We start from the raw sequence: 15027 nt of genomic DNA, 5'->3' as shown, positions 1-15027 counted from the left end.
TGGTTTTTGCTCTGACATGCACTGTCAACTGTGGGACCTTATATAGACAGGTGTGTGCCTTTCCAAATCATGTTGAATCAATTGAATTTACCCCAGGTGGACTCCAATCAAGTTGTAGAAACATCTCAAGTATGATCAAAGGAAACCGGAGTCAACATGATCAAAGGAAACCGGATGCACCTGAGCTCAATTTCAAGTCTCATAGCAAAGGGTCTGAATACTTATGTAAATAAGATATATATACAGTGGGGCAAAAACGTATTTAGTCAGCCACCAATTGTGCAAGTTCACCCACTTAAAAAGCTGAGAGGCCTGTAATTTTCATCATAGGTACACTGACAGACAAAATGAGAAAAGAAATCCAGAAAATCACATTGTAGGATTTTTAATGAATTTATTTGCAAATTATGGTGGAAAATAAGTATTTAGTCACCTACAAACAAGCAAGATTTCTGACTCTCACAGACATGTAACTTCTTCTTTAAGAGGCTCCTCTGTCCTCCACTCGTTACCTGTATTAATGGCACCTGTTTGAACTTGTTATCAGTATAAAAGACACCTGTCCACAACCTCAAACAGTCACACTCCAAACTCCACTATGGCCAAGACCAAAGAGCTGTCAAAGGACACCAGAAACAAAATTGTAGACCTGCACCAGGCTGGGAAGACTGAATCTGCAAAAGGGAGGCAGCTTGGTTTGAATACATCAACTGTGGGAGCAATTATTAGGAAATGGAAGACATACAAGACCACTGATAATCTCCCTCGATCTGGGGCTCCACGCAAGATCTCACCCCGTGGGTTAAAATGATCACAAGAACGGTGTGCAAAAATCCCAGAACCACACGGGGGGACCTAGTGAATGACCTGCAGAGAGCTGGGACCAAAGTAACAAAGCCTACCATCAGTAACACACTATGCCGCCAGGGACTCAAATCCTGCAGTGCCAAACGTGTCCCCCTGCTTAAGCCAGTACATGTCCAGGCCCATCTGAAGTTTGCTAGAGAGCATTTGGATGATCCAGAAGAAGATTGGGAGAATGTCATATGGTCAGATGAAACCAAAAATAGAACGTTTTGGTAAAACCTCAACTCGTCATGTTTGGAGGACAAAGAATGCTGAGTTGCATCCAAAGAACACCATACCTACTGTGAAGCATGGGGGTGGAAACATCATGCTTTGGGGCTGTTTTTCTGCAAAGGGACCAGGACGACTGATCCGTGTAAAGGAAAGAATGAATGGGGCCATGTATCGTAAGATTTTGAGTGAAAACTTCCTTCCATCAGCAAGGCCATTGAAGATGAAACGTGGCTGGGTCTTTCAGCATGACAATGATCCCAAACACACCGCCCGGGCAACGAAGGAGTGGCTTCGTAAGAAGCATTTCAAGGTCCTGGAGTGGCCTAGCCAGTCTCCAGATCTCAACCCCATAGAAAATCTTTGGAAGGAGTTGAAAGTCCGTGTTGCCCAGCAACAGCCCCAAAACATCACTGCTCTAGAGGAGATCTGCATGGAGGAATGGGCCAAAATACCAGCAACAGTGTGTCATTGCCAACAAAGGGTATATAACAAAGTATTGAGAAACTTTTGTTATTGACCAAATACCTATTTTCCACCATAATTTGCAAATAAATTCAATAAATTCATTAAAAATCCGACAATGTGATTTTCTGGATTTTTTTCTCTCATTTTGTCTGTCATAGTTGAAGTGTACCTATGATGAAAATTACAGGCCTCATCTTTTCAAGTGGGAGAACTTGCACAATTGGTGGCTGACTAAATACTTTTTGCCCCACTGTATATATTTTTTTAATACATTTGCAAACATTTCTAAAAACCTGTTTTTGCTTTGTCATTATGTAGATTTGATGAGGAAAAAAAACATGTTATCAATTTTAGTATAATGCTTAAACAAAACGTGGAAAAGGGGAAGGAAGGGGTCTGAATACTTCCCGAACACACTGCACTATACAGCACAAGGCTTTACAATGACTTCACCTGAATGAGCAAGAAGCTCATGATAGTCCCATGGAAACATACAGCTCTCTGTCTCTCATTCTCTCTCTCCCTCAAGAGGTCCAAAGCTGTTACTTTTACTTTGTGAGACACAAAATTGTACAAGTGTACATAATGCTCTTCAATGTTTATTAGTTTCAACATAAGTAACACCCAGTCATGACATCTTAGCACTCTGACGTGCATACGTGCGTGGGTGAGTGGGGTGGTGGGCAAGGAGAGGAGGTGTCATTAGATTTGTTGAATCTCTCTCTTCCCCCTCTCACACTCTCTCTCTCTTAATTTGACTCTACATCTTAACAGCAATTAACCATCTTCAATAAGAGAGTCTTTGCTGTCAGTCTGGTATAATTGAATTAATAAAACGCTAGTGATGAAGAGCCATGGGATCCCTCGATGCCTTATTAATCCATCATGGTCCTGTCCCAAATGGCACCCTACTCAGTACACTACTCTTGACCAGGGCTCTAGTCAAAAGTAGTCCACTATTTTTGGGAAATGGGAAAAGTGCCATTTGGAACGAAGCCCATATCATTGTGTCAACGGCTTCCCTGAATCTGAATCTAATTAACTGTCTGCTTTGCTCTACCAGTAACCACTAGGGATGTCTGCTCAACATCTGAGCTGCTATAGTCTGGAGCCCTAAACGTCTGTTCATTGCTCTAGTGTGAGTATTGGAATGGGAGTATTGGAAGCTCTGTGAAAACAATGGTGCTGTATGTTGAGGGAACTTGTTAAAAGGTCCAGCTCTCTCAAATTCAAATTCCTTGATTAAAATGAGAAACATTGTGTCAATATTGCCAAAGCATCAATGTATGCAATATTCTTGAAATTGTACGGTAATAATAAAACAATAAATAATAAAATAGAATAGTTCAAACGAAATAGAAATAACAACAATAGAATGATAACAGTGGATAGTAATAGAACATATAATCAATAATTGTTTAAACATGGAAAATAACAAGCAACTATTATTACCACTAAAATGAATGCTACCACCACTGTTATTTACACTAATACCACAACTATCCCTATGATTACTATTACCAATACTATAATTTCTACCAAAAATCTCTCTACTCACTCATTCACTCACTCACACACACACACACACACACAACCCCTGTTTAGTGTTACCAGAGTGTAGTGACAGCCACTCCTCTTCTAAATGAGTGTGTAATCTCATTTAGTGTGCCACTGGTTTGAGAACCAGGCCCAAAACAATACTAATTATCTATTTATCCAATTATGAACACACCAACCTTGACCTTCTCTCCCCTTCACTCTCAGGGTGCATCCCAAACAGCACCCTATTCCCTATATAGTGCGCTACTTTTGACCAGGGCCTCAAAGCATTATATAGGGAATAGTGCCATATTTGGGATGCAGACTCAGGGCCGGTTGCTTCATATTTAATGTTCAGCTACGATGGGGATGAAGTATAGTGGTTCGGTAATATCCCTAATGAGGGGTTAATGAGAGGAGTGGAGTTTTGAAAGGTTGCTGGTGCTGAGTTATAGAATTAGAATTCCATTCAGTTCTATGTCTATGGTTGTAGCTACCACGGCAATTTGTTACTTCAAAAACGTTCGAGGTCTTTATAATCCATTAGGACACATTTTATATCAGCAACATTTTATACACTGCCTGTGGGGCATATTCTGGCCCTGTCCATGGAGCTGAAATGTTACCAAAGCAACGCTTTGACTGCGAAAGAACATGGATAGACGGGAAGAATAACAGGTCGTAGCTTCACTGATGCCACAACAAACATACATAATCAGTTAGCTTTTGCGAAATAGGCCTAACAAATTGTGCCAGGAAAAGTAGTTCTCCCTTGGGTGGAGAGGGAAATGCAAGGGGCGATATAATAGCTGAGATGCAATCAACGTTTTCCAGCCAGCTTTTAATTATGGACGCTACACTGATAGGCCATATGCGCGTAAATAATTGGATAAATGACCATATGCGTCTCCTTTGGGTGTCAGTGCTACATTTAGTTGTAATGCTTTGTAAATGTTATGCACACATAAATACCATAGTCAGACAAAATGTTTAATAATAATGTAGTAAATAATTATCACTTTTTTAAATGTAATTGGTTATGATGCTAAAGTCACCCACAGGTACTTGTCTTGAATGTCACATGATGGAAGCTTCGTCGTGGGTTTGATGCTTGATTGAAGAGCTGTGTCGTATTCAGCTCACTCGAATCCAGAACGTTGACGAACGAAAGTCTATGGGTGCCAATCTCTGGACCGTAGTTTTATCCAAAAGAGGGACATTATTTGTGTTCTGCATTTCGCAAAAGCTAACTTTGATTTTGTTTAATCAGTGAAGCTTCATAGGCTAACCATATCCCCAAAGGCTGCCGCTGCCCAACTGCTGGCGCCAGGCTGAGGTGGAGTGCGCAACGAGTATTGTCCTGTTGTGGGGCACTAAGTGCGCGACACATCCACTGCTTCTCCGCGAGTCTGTAGACAAGTGTAGAGCGACACGAGAGGAAAAGTATTGTAAGAAAAATAGCGCTTTCCTCGACGAGACTTATTTGTGAAGGTAAACTATGTTTATTTGAATTATTCCCTTTCCTTTTGAAGTGTCTTTAGTAGGCTGTCCGAAATGGGTTCAGTTGACATATAGGTGCTCAGAAGCGCCTCTTTGGTTTGTTCGTCTCCACGTGATATACTATTGTTTTCTACATTCACTGCTTTGTAAAAATAACTTATTTTTAGAAGCTTACGCTTATTCCTGGGATGTAGGCTCTAGCAATGTAAAAAAATGTAACTGTAAAGGTCGAACAATGATACAATAAACACTATCCTTTGTATAAATATTCAAATCCATTTAGTCAGCTATTGAGTTTAAGGTGGAGGGAAAACCTTCACTTCCATAAACAACTTTTTACCATATCGATGTGAATACGAACAGGTAGTTTTTACGACTGTGTGGGAATGATATTTTCAGCATGAACTAATGTGTAAGCATAGTTTTTTTTAAAGACATGTCTGGAATTGACGTTGTTGGCAGGCAATTATAGATATAATTGCAAGCCCTTGCTTTGAAAATCGAAACGATATTGAACGCATCCCACTTGGTAATTTAATTTAGGTTTAGTGCATTACTGAAGAGCAGGACCAGGCAGACGTTGGTGGAAAGTGGAGTCCGTATCGATTTTGTTTGGTGGTTTGAGTATCTGTGATGCTGTTATCCGTTTGATAGCATATTTCACTATCACTGTGATCAAACTCCCAAACCTGAAACGATCGAAAACGTTCTAACTTTACCTTACTGAATAGTGTTATTGACTGTGTGTTTGTTTATTCCATGTTTAACTCTGTGTTGTGCTTTGGTTTATCTTGGCCAGGTCGCAGTTGTAAATGAGAACTTGTTCCCAACTAGCATACCTGGTTAAATAAAGGTGATTTAAACTTTTTTTTTTAAATAAAGTAATAGGATACATGCACGTGCACATTAACCCAACCCTTGCCAGAGCCCATTGGGGCGAGTTGGGCAGCACATGGTATTGGCATGTGTGCTTTAGTGGCATGGGCACACAATCATGGAATAGTTCCAATCAGTATTATCCAGCGAAAGTCTAACAGGTTAGATTGGGCTACATGTTGTTCATGTAGATAATCAACAAAAACAAGGATCAGAATGAGAAATTGGGTGATTTTAGTCTTGTGCTTTAATTACAGTTGATTATTATTTACAATCCTGCGACACTTGTGACAAAGGCGTTCCTTGCATGCCAGACTTGCCCTTTGCATCCCCAGTTTATACCGTGATAGTTGTCATAATCGGCAGGTAGCCTAGTGGTTAGAGCCAGTAACCGAAAGGTTTCTGGATCGAATCCCCGACCTGACAGGGTAAAAGTCTGTCGTTCTGCCCCTGAACAAGGCAGTTAACCCACTGTTCCTCGGTAGGCCGTCATTGTAAATAAGAATTTGTAATAGGATACATGCACGTTCACATTAACCCAACTTGCCTAGTTAAATAAAGGTTACATAATCAAAGACCAACTAACTGTATCGTTTTGAATAAAACTGACTTTAAAATGGCTGTTAAAGTCATAATGAAGTAAGAGAGAAATTAGTTATTATCTGCCAAGTCTATACATGCCTGTAGCCTTCGAGACTGAACACAGACCAATGTTATTTAACCTTCTGGCGGTTACCACGGGCTAATTCACAGCCAATGTACACTGACACAGCGTCAGCATCTGCTTGACAGGGAGCTAATACCACTCTCCCTCTTTTTCTGTTGGAGGTCCCATATCACAGGGCCTGCCTCTTTTTGTACAGTCTGTCCTGCTGTCTGTCCGCTTTACACTATTACACTGTCTCAGCCAGCCTGCCTATGCTTCTGTCTGTCTGTCTCCTCTCCTATGGTACTGTCATAACAACACACTGACTCGTGACTTTTACATCTAAGTTCTGTTTCTTCCGACTGGCTCATTAGCCTATTCTGTCGCACCCTGATCTTTCACCTGTCCTTGTGATTGTCTCCACCCCCCTCCAGGTGTCGCACATTTTCTCCCATTATTCCCTGTGTATTTATACCTGTGTTCTCTGTTTGTCTGTTGCCAGTTTGTCTTGTTTGTCAAGCCTACCAGCGTTTTTTTGTGTCAGCTTCTGCTTTTCCCCAGTCTCTCTTTTCTCATCCTCCTGGGTTTTGACCCTTGCCTGTCCTGACCCTGTATCCACCTGCCTGACCACTCTGCCTGCCCCTGAGAACTGCCTGCCTGCCTGTACCTTTGCCCCACCTCTGGATTACCGACCTCTGCCAGACCTGAGCCTGCCTGCTGTCCTGTTCCGATGCCGCTGTTGCTGTAATAAACATTGTTACTTCGACGCGGTCTGCATCTGGGTCTTACCTTGATACCTGATATATTCTTCCTTAATGTGGGAACCTTAGTATTGTGCTGCACACAAAATGGGATTCAAATGAGACATGGCCAAGTTAAGCACTAAAAGAGAGAGTACTTGGTCTCGTGACAAAGCCAGAGAATGTGCCATTTCTCCGGGTGACTGGCTGTGTTTTGCCATTTGCTCCTCAAACATGACGTATGCTTCTATGTTATGATGAACCGTGGGAGAGTTCATCGTAGCATACAGTTTCAATGTCCTACAGCTGAGGTATAAAGATACTAATTTGTATGTTTTATTTTAAGTGAAAATACATTTGAACAGATCCCATATAGATTTCTGACATAATCAACAGTGGAGTGTCATCTGAAAGATTTTATTTGGGAAAATGATCACCACAGTTACTCATTTTATTTTTGGATCAGTTGATTGACAGGCTGCTGACATTCTAGCCTTGTTTGAAGAGGCAGAAATACTTTATTTGGATAGTCCATCTGTAGATGCTCTACAGATTATCTTTACGCTAACTATCTACTAACCTTAACCCTTATCTTTACCCTAAATATAACCCTTACCCTACCCCAAACCTTAACCCTAACCCTTATTCTAAACGTAACCCTGACCATTATTCTAAACTTAACCCTGACCATTATTCTAAACTTAACCCTGACCATTATTCTAAACTTAACCCTGACCATTATTCTAAACTTAACCCTGACCCTTATTCTAAACTTAACCCTGACCCTTATTCTAAACTTAACCCTGACCCTTATTCTAAACTTAACCCTGACCCTTATTCTAAACTTAGCAAGCAGTTGCTTATCAACAGAGTTTGCTGATAGTATGACCATCTGTAGAGCACTTACAGACGGAAAATCGTGACTATCCAAATAAAGTGTGACCGAAGAGGCGAGCACAGCCAAGAAACACTGGCTGAGATCTGTCAGGGAGATGCCTTTGGAGCAGCATAAAAGGCTTGGAGCGAGGCAAGCACTGCTCAAGCCTACTAACATGTTCTGACACGAACTGTCCCCGGGCACTCAGTCAGTGGCAGTCCGTTGTTGCCTCTGAACCCTAAAGACTCGAGGCTGGTAAGATGCCCTCTGCAGAGTCTCCAGAGGTTTAACTGTTGGGTTGAGTTTGTGTTCAAAAATGAAATCCTCTTTTTGTTGTTGTTTTGGAAATTGAAATCTTTAGATGGAGAACCATTGGAATGTTGTTTTGGGAGCACAGTGGTGAAATAACATGACCTTTATGCCGTCCCCTTGCCTGGTATTTATTTTCGGGCTAAGTGACAGGTTTTTGGATATTTCTATAGCCAAAAATACAGCGTTACTAACAACAGTCTCTTGTGATGTATAGTAGATACTCCAGTAAGCATGGTGCTGGGGAAGCGTACCGGGAGTCTCGGAGTGTTTTGTAGGTCAGGAAGACTGTCGAATGAGTATGACTGATTTAGCACAGCCCTGTAGTGCCTATGCTACTGTATGCAAGTGTTATATACAGGGGCTATGGAGTGTGATGATTGTGGCTAGCTCCCTCTATAGCTGTGTTGGGGCTCCATGTCATGTCCCCCATGTCCAGCCACTGTCCACAGGGCTCTATAGTCCTCTGATGCTGTCCACCCCACTGACCGCCAACTCGCATCAGTGGAACACACAAGCCATGTTACTCTGGAGACGGTGCATAGCGACATCCGTCCGTCATGGAAACTGGGTCAGTGGCTTTTACGAAAGGAGTGTACAGATGAATCCTTGACAGTGACAGAGAAATGTTTTTTTTTTTTAAACAGACATTTTGGTTAACATTAATTTCTGTTCTACTACTGACAAATGTTTGAGTAACGCCAGATGTTATTGTATTGGATTATAACCAGGTCCTAGTGTGACAATCACGTTCAGTGGTAGGGACCAAGTCAGTTGGGTAATTGAATCCTAAATGGCTATTTATACTGTTGAATTTGCATGAGCTGCTATGTTCAGAATGCTTGGTATTAAGATGAGCAGGTATGTTCAGAATGCTTGGTATTAAAATGAGCAGGTATGGTCAGAATGCTTGGTATTAAAATGAGCAGGTATGTTCAGAATGCTTGGTATTAAAATGAGCAGGTATGTTCAGAATGCTTGGTATTAAAATGAGCTGGTATGGTCAGAATGCTTGGTATTCAAATGAGCAGGTATGTTCAGAATGCTTGGTATTCAAATGAGCTGGTATGGTCAGAATGCTTGGTATTCAAATGAGCAAGTATGTTCAGAATGCTTGGTATTCAAATGAGCTGGTATAGCCTATTAGCAACATCTACAAACAGTCGATGACATGTAAATCGAACTCTACAAATCCCAAATTACACTAGCCCATAGATCCTAACAAGGACGGTTCCAAGCAACCAATGGATAAACCATAGCCTAAAAATATCAACATCAAAAGACTAAACATAAATTCCATATGTGATCCTGACCAGTGACCACCCTTTTTCCATGAGGCTGTGAGAGTTATTGGAACAGAGTTCTGATTCATTGCAGGTTGTTTTTTTCCCCCCCATCATTGACTTTCCGACTGTTGTGTTGAAAAACGGTAGTTGGCTTTTGGATTGAATAAAGGCTGATGAGGCTGGGTGCGTGCTAATTGAATGGACAGCGAGAGTACTGACTGACCTAGTTCCATTAGTGATGATGCAGTGGGTTCCATTCCACTGGGGACAGTTAGATGCATGGTCAATCTGATATCTGCTGTGGCCATACAGCATTTACTATGATGCGGCCTCCGCCGAAGTCAGAGCAAACTTACTTTTTGCACTTCGCGGAGCAGAGCTGTTGTCAAGGAAGTGAGTTTGTTTATACAGAACCTCCCGCCCCAACCTACAGTCAACCAGTCGTGAACATGCGGAGCTGTACGGAGCCATCCGCGTTATTACAAAATTTGAGAGGTGCACGGCGATGTGGTACGGAGCTTGATTTGGCCTCTGTATTCCTGCGGAGCCTCCGACCACATTTTCGGATGTCGCTGTTACAATGAACTCCGCCCTCGCGTGGTGAGTGGCGGGAGACACCACAGAACAGACCTGGGTCATGTTCATAAGGCACCAACTGGAGAAACAGAACTGGGACTTGTCAAACAAGAAACTATAATTTTAGTTTTCTTTTGCAGAATATTTTAAAGCATTTTCTATTGCTTGCTTTTATGAACATAACCCAGAGTAGGTGCATGCTCAAAATGGCTTCAGGTGCAGTCAAATAAGGCTGTTAGGTTTCTATAGTAATAAAAAATACTAGACACTAAACAGAAATATATTGTTGCTGTTGGGTGTTCATCCGTGTATTGGATTCCAGTCACAGAATGGATGTGCCCATCTTCTTCAAAGGTAGTTTGTTATAATGCAAAGAGGGACTATGAGGCTTTTTGGATCTCCCGGTTTAGGCCCTGGAAGCTTTGAACATCTAATGAGAAACATTGGTCAATAGACAGTTTTTCTCGGCTCAATCGCCATTCATAATCCCGTATGGGCAGGACCAATGTTTGGACTGAATTAGTATTCATTGTAGATTGAATGAGGCCTGTTGATCTCTTTGTGTGCATGTGAATGGACATGATGCAGAATTTGGTTATTGGCTGTGGGTATCCTTTGATCTAATCTGAAAAGTGTGTGTGTGTGTGTGTGTGTAGATGCAAGCATGTGTGTTATGTGCATTTGTCAATAAGTTTCTTGGAAACCAATGACTCACACACAGAACTGGCAAGTTGGACATCATCATAGCTCCCTGTACTCCCCACTGTACCATGGCAACAGGTATTAAGCCTTTGCCAAGACTGTGCTTCAAGTGGCGAGGACTGGACACAATGACACTCAAACAATGATATATTCCAAATTATCAACTGGGTGGTTCTAGCCCTGACTGGAGATTGGCTGAAAGCTGTGGTATATCAGACCGTATACCATGGGGTATGACGAAATGTATTTTTACTACTCTAATTGTGTTGTGTCGTGACTAAGAACAGCCCTTAGCTGTGGTTTATTGGCCATATACCACACCCCCTTGGGTCTTATTGCTTAAATAGACTCCCTGTTTGGATTCTGTCTTTTGTCTAAGATGTGACACTTATAAGTGGATCCATACCAATCTAGGAAACTTGTTTAAAAAATAAAAACACCACTAGCTACTGATGATAAGCATTTAATCGTGCTATCCTTTGGGTGGGCAGAGCAAATGGCTCCTCCAAAAGGATGCGGCCACTAGGATAATGATATCTAAGGGATTCGGAAATAACTAAAATATTACATATTAATCTTTTCTTTCTCATTTTCATGTTGAGTTAGAGGATATTGTTCTGCCCTAATGGCAACTATTTCACCATGACACTTAGACGTCAACTAGATTAGACTGCATTCCCACTTCTGACTGCCTGGTATTTTCACTGTAGAAAAGATAAGTCTGTCTGGATATTTCTCCTAGTCTTTTACTTGTATATGGCCCAAAAGTCCACAACACCCTGCACTGGGTGCTTTCTCCTGGTATAAGAGTTCATGAATATACAACAGAATATCTTTGCTAATAACTTCCTGTGGAAGTAGCTGTTTGGACACTTCATAGAACCAGTTAACTAGCATTAATGTACACAGGCAAATCTGTAAAAAAAATAAAAAAACAGGTCCATATTGGTTCAAATCCTAGAAGTCCTCATCTTTTAGCATCAGATAGTGACGATGTAGCAAAGCCAGGCATGGCAAAGTTATCCCTGCCTCCACTTGTCTCTGGTCCATTCCATATGTCTTGGGCCCTTCTTTCCCCATCCAAACACTTGTCGAGCCCCTCTGGCAACCAGCCTCCCCATCTGCGACAGCCAGCCCGAAAAGCCTGCAAACGTCACCGTCCAAATACAGTCCCATAGAGTTGGAATGGAGAATCACACACTTTTACCCTATTCCCCCAGCCACTTTAATATGGACAGACTATTTCTGACTGATCGCACAAGGACTAATGACGTCTGTACATTTTTAAACCATCTTGCACTGATGACGCGTGATCAACAGTCAGGCTTGTTCTGTCATTTAATGTTCTGTCATTTATTCGGTCATTATGTTTTGTATAATTTAGTATTCTGTCATTTGGTGCTCTGTCAGTGTTGTGACTTAGGTGTTCTGTCATTTTGCATTGTCATTCAATGTCCTGTCATTTAGGCATAGCGTTTTGTCATTTATAGTTATCTATTATTTGAAATGTAGTTTTGTCTACACCAGGAGGTAGGCCTTCTATACATTGAAGCTCAAACTGCCTTGATAGATCTCTATTTTTAGAGGTTTGGTAATGATGCCTTGTGTGTGTGTGTGTGTGGGGGAGTAACGAGCGCAACTGGATGCTAGCATCGAACGTTAACCACCCTATGATAAAACACAGTAGCCTGTCAATGAATGGCCTTGTGCGTCACACGCAAGCTAGTGCGTCACACGCAAGCTAGTGCGTCACACGCAAGCTAGTGCGTCACACGCAAGCTAGCGCGCCACATGCTAGCAAAGCCATTGGTGTTGAAAGGCTGGTATTAATATCTAAGTGGACGTGTGGGTAAGAGCTGTACTGAATGGGGACTGATTGGCTACCTGATAATGGCCCTCATTTGCTTTCCCCTCATTGCTTACACCTGCTGGACCTTTGTGCTAAAAAGTCCCATTTGATTGACTGGTGAGTCTGTGGATGTGTCCCAATCACTTTATCACCTCCTCGTCTCCTTTCCTAGCTGACCAATGGTAATTTTCCACCTCTGAGTGAGCTACGTGGCCCAAATTTACTTTTGGTCTGAAGAGAAGGCCTTCGGACCTTTTTGCCTTCATCCACTTCTAATTAAATGGAATTGATTTTCTAATTGCCCAAATTATAAAGTGGTTAATTGGTAATGATAGAATAGGCCAGTCTCATTCCACGCATAGCTGCACCATAGTGAGTCAACCGTAGTGGGAGAGATGTGTTGCATCCACAGTCAGAGGTCAGATGAGATATTTATATTACCACTGTCACACCAATGGCTCTGGCTCAGTCCTTTGAAACGAAGAACATGCAAAAGCCCTTTAAATGAGATGCATTAGTCGTCATATGCATTCGTACCCATATATTATCAATATCGTGATACAAGGGGCTGTGAGGCCATGTGATCAATACCGTGATCCAAGGGGCCGTGAGGCCATGTGATCAATACCGTGATACAAGGGGCCGTGAGGCCATGTTATCAATACCGTGATACAGGTGGGCCGTGAGGCCATGTTATCAATACCGTGATACAGGGGGGCCGTGAGGCCATGCGATCAATACCGTAATACATAGTGACTGTGAGGCCATGTGATCAATACCGTGATACAGGGGGGCCGTGGGGCCATGTTATCCATACCGTGATACAGGGGGGCCGTGAGGCCATGTTATCCATACAGGGGGGCCGCGAGGCCATGTTATCAATACCGTGATACAAGGGGGCCGTGAGGCCATGTTATCCATACCGTGATACAGGTGGGCCGTGAGGCCATGTTATCAATACTGTGATACAGGGGGGCCGTGAGGCCATGCGATCAATACCGTAATACAAAGTGACTGTGAGGCCATGTGATCAATACCGTGATACAGAGGGGGCGTGGGGCCATGTTATCCATACCGTGATACAGGGGGGCCGTGAGGCCATGTTATCCATACAGGGGGACCGCGAGGCCATGTTATCAATACCGTGATACAAGGGGGCCGTGAGGCCATGTTATCCATACCGTGATACAAGGGGCCGTGAGGCCATGTTATCCATACCGTGATACAAGGGGGCCGTGAGGCCATGTTATCCATACCGTGATACAGGTGGGCCGTGAGGCCATGTTATCAATACCGTGATACAGGGGGGCCGTGAGGCCATGCGATCAATACCGTAATACAAAGTGACTGTGAGGCCATGTGATCAATACCGTGATACAGGGGGGCCGTGGGGCCATGTTATCCATACCGTGATACAGGGGGGCCGTGAGGCCATGTTATCCATACAGGGGGACCGCGAGGCCATGTTATCAATACCGTGATACAAGGGGGCCGTGAGGCCATGTTATCCATACCGTGATACAAGGGGGCCGTGAGGCCATGTTATCCATACCGTGATACAAGGGGGCCGTGAGGCCATGTTATCCATACCGTGATACAAGGGGGCCGTGAGGCCATGTTATCCATACCGTGATACAGGTGGGCCGTGAGGATATGTTATCAATACCGTGATACAGGGGGGCCGTGAGGTCATGTTATCAATATCGTGATACAGGGGGGCCGTGAGGCCATGTTATCCATACCGTGATACAGGGGGGCCGTGAGGCCATGTTATCCATACCGTGATACAGGGGGGCCGTGAGGCCATGTTATCCATACCGTGATACAGGTGGGCCGTGAGGCCATGTTATCAATACCGTGATACAGGTGGGCCGTGAGGCCATGTTATCCATACAGGGGGGGCCGTGAGGCCATGTTATCAATACCGTGATACAGGGGGGCCGTGAGGCCATGTTATCAATACCGTGATACAGGGGGGCCGTGAGGCCATGTTATCAATACCGCGATACAGGGGGGCCGTGAGGCCATGTTATCAATACCGTGATACAGGGGGGCCGTGAGGTCATGTTATCAATATCGTGATACAGGGGGGCCGGAGGCCATGTTATCCATACAGGGGGACCGCGAGGCCATGTTATCAATTCCGTGATACAAGGGGGCCGTGAGGCCATGTTATCCATACCGTGATACAAGGGGGCCGTGAGGCCATGTTATCCATACCGTGATACAAGGGGGCCGTGAGGCCATGTTATCCATACCGTGATACAGGTGGGCCGTGAGGATATGTTATCAATACCGTGATACAGGTGGGCCGTGAGGCCATGTTATCAATACCGTGATACAGGGGGCCGTGAGGCCATGTTATCAATACCGTGATACAGGTGGGCCGTGAGGCCATGTTATCAATACCGTGATACAGGTGGGCCGTGAGGCCATGTTATCAATACCGTGATACAGGTGGGCCGTGAGGCCATGTTATCAATACCGTGATACAGGGGGGCCGTGAGGCCATGCGATCAATACCGTAATACATAGTGACTGTGAGGCCATGTGATCAATATCGTGATACAGGGGGGCCGTGA

At 43.4% G+C, this 15027-nt stretch overlaps 1 protein-coding gene across 3 annotated transcripts in view; it reads left to right on the top strand.

Annotated features, from left to right (window-relative positions):
- The first annotated feature begins 3576 nt into the window (after positions 1–3576).
- The window catches only part of LOC112265074 (voltage-dependent calcium channel gamma-5 subunit-like), a 32897-nt gene continuing 21446 nt past the window's right edge, over positions 3577–15027 (top strand). The window contains exon 1 of one of the 3 annotated variants that reach the window (XM_042302283.1): positions 3577–4575. The gene's annotated coding sequence lies outside the window, so the exon portion shown is untranslated. The remainder of the gene's footprint in view (positions 4576–15027) is intronic. The other 2 variants (XM_042302284.1, XM_024442099.2) reach the window with 2 other exon arrangements.

The sequence above is a fragment of the Oncorhynchus tshawytscha genome, linkage group LG02 (genome assembly GCF_018296145.1).
Source record: "Oncorhynchus tshawytscha isolate Ot180627B linkage group LG02, Otsh_v2.0, whole genome shotgun sequence".
Taxonomy (NCBI): domain Eukaryota; kingdom Metazoa; phylum Chordata; class Actinopteri; order Salmoniformes; family Salmonidae; genus Oncorhynchus; species Oncorhynchus tshawytscha.
This window is presented reverse-complemented; position numbering and strand designations above follow the sequence as displayed.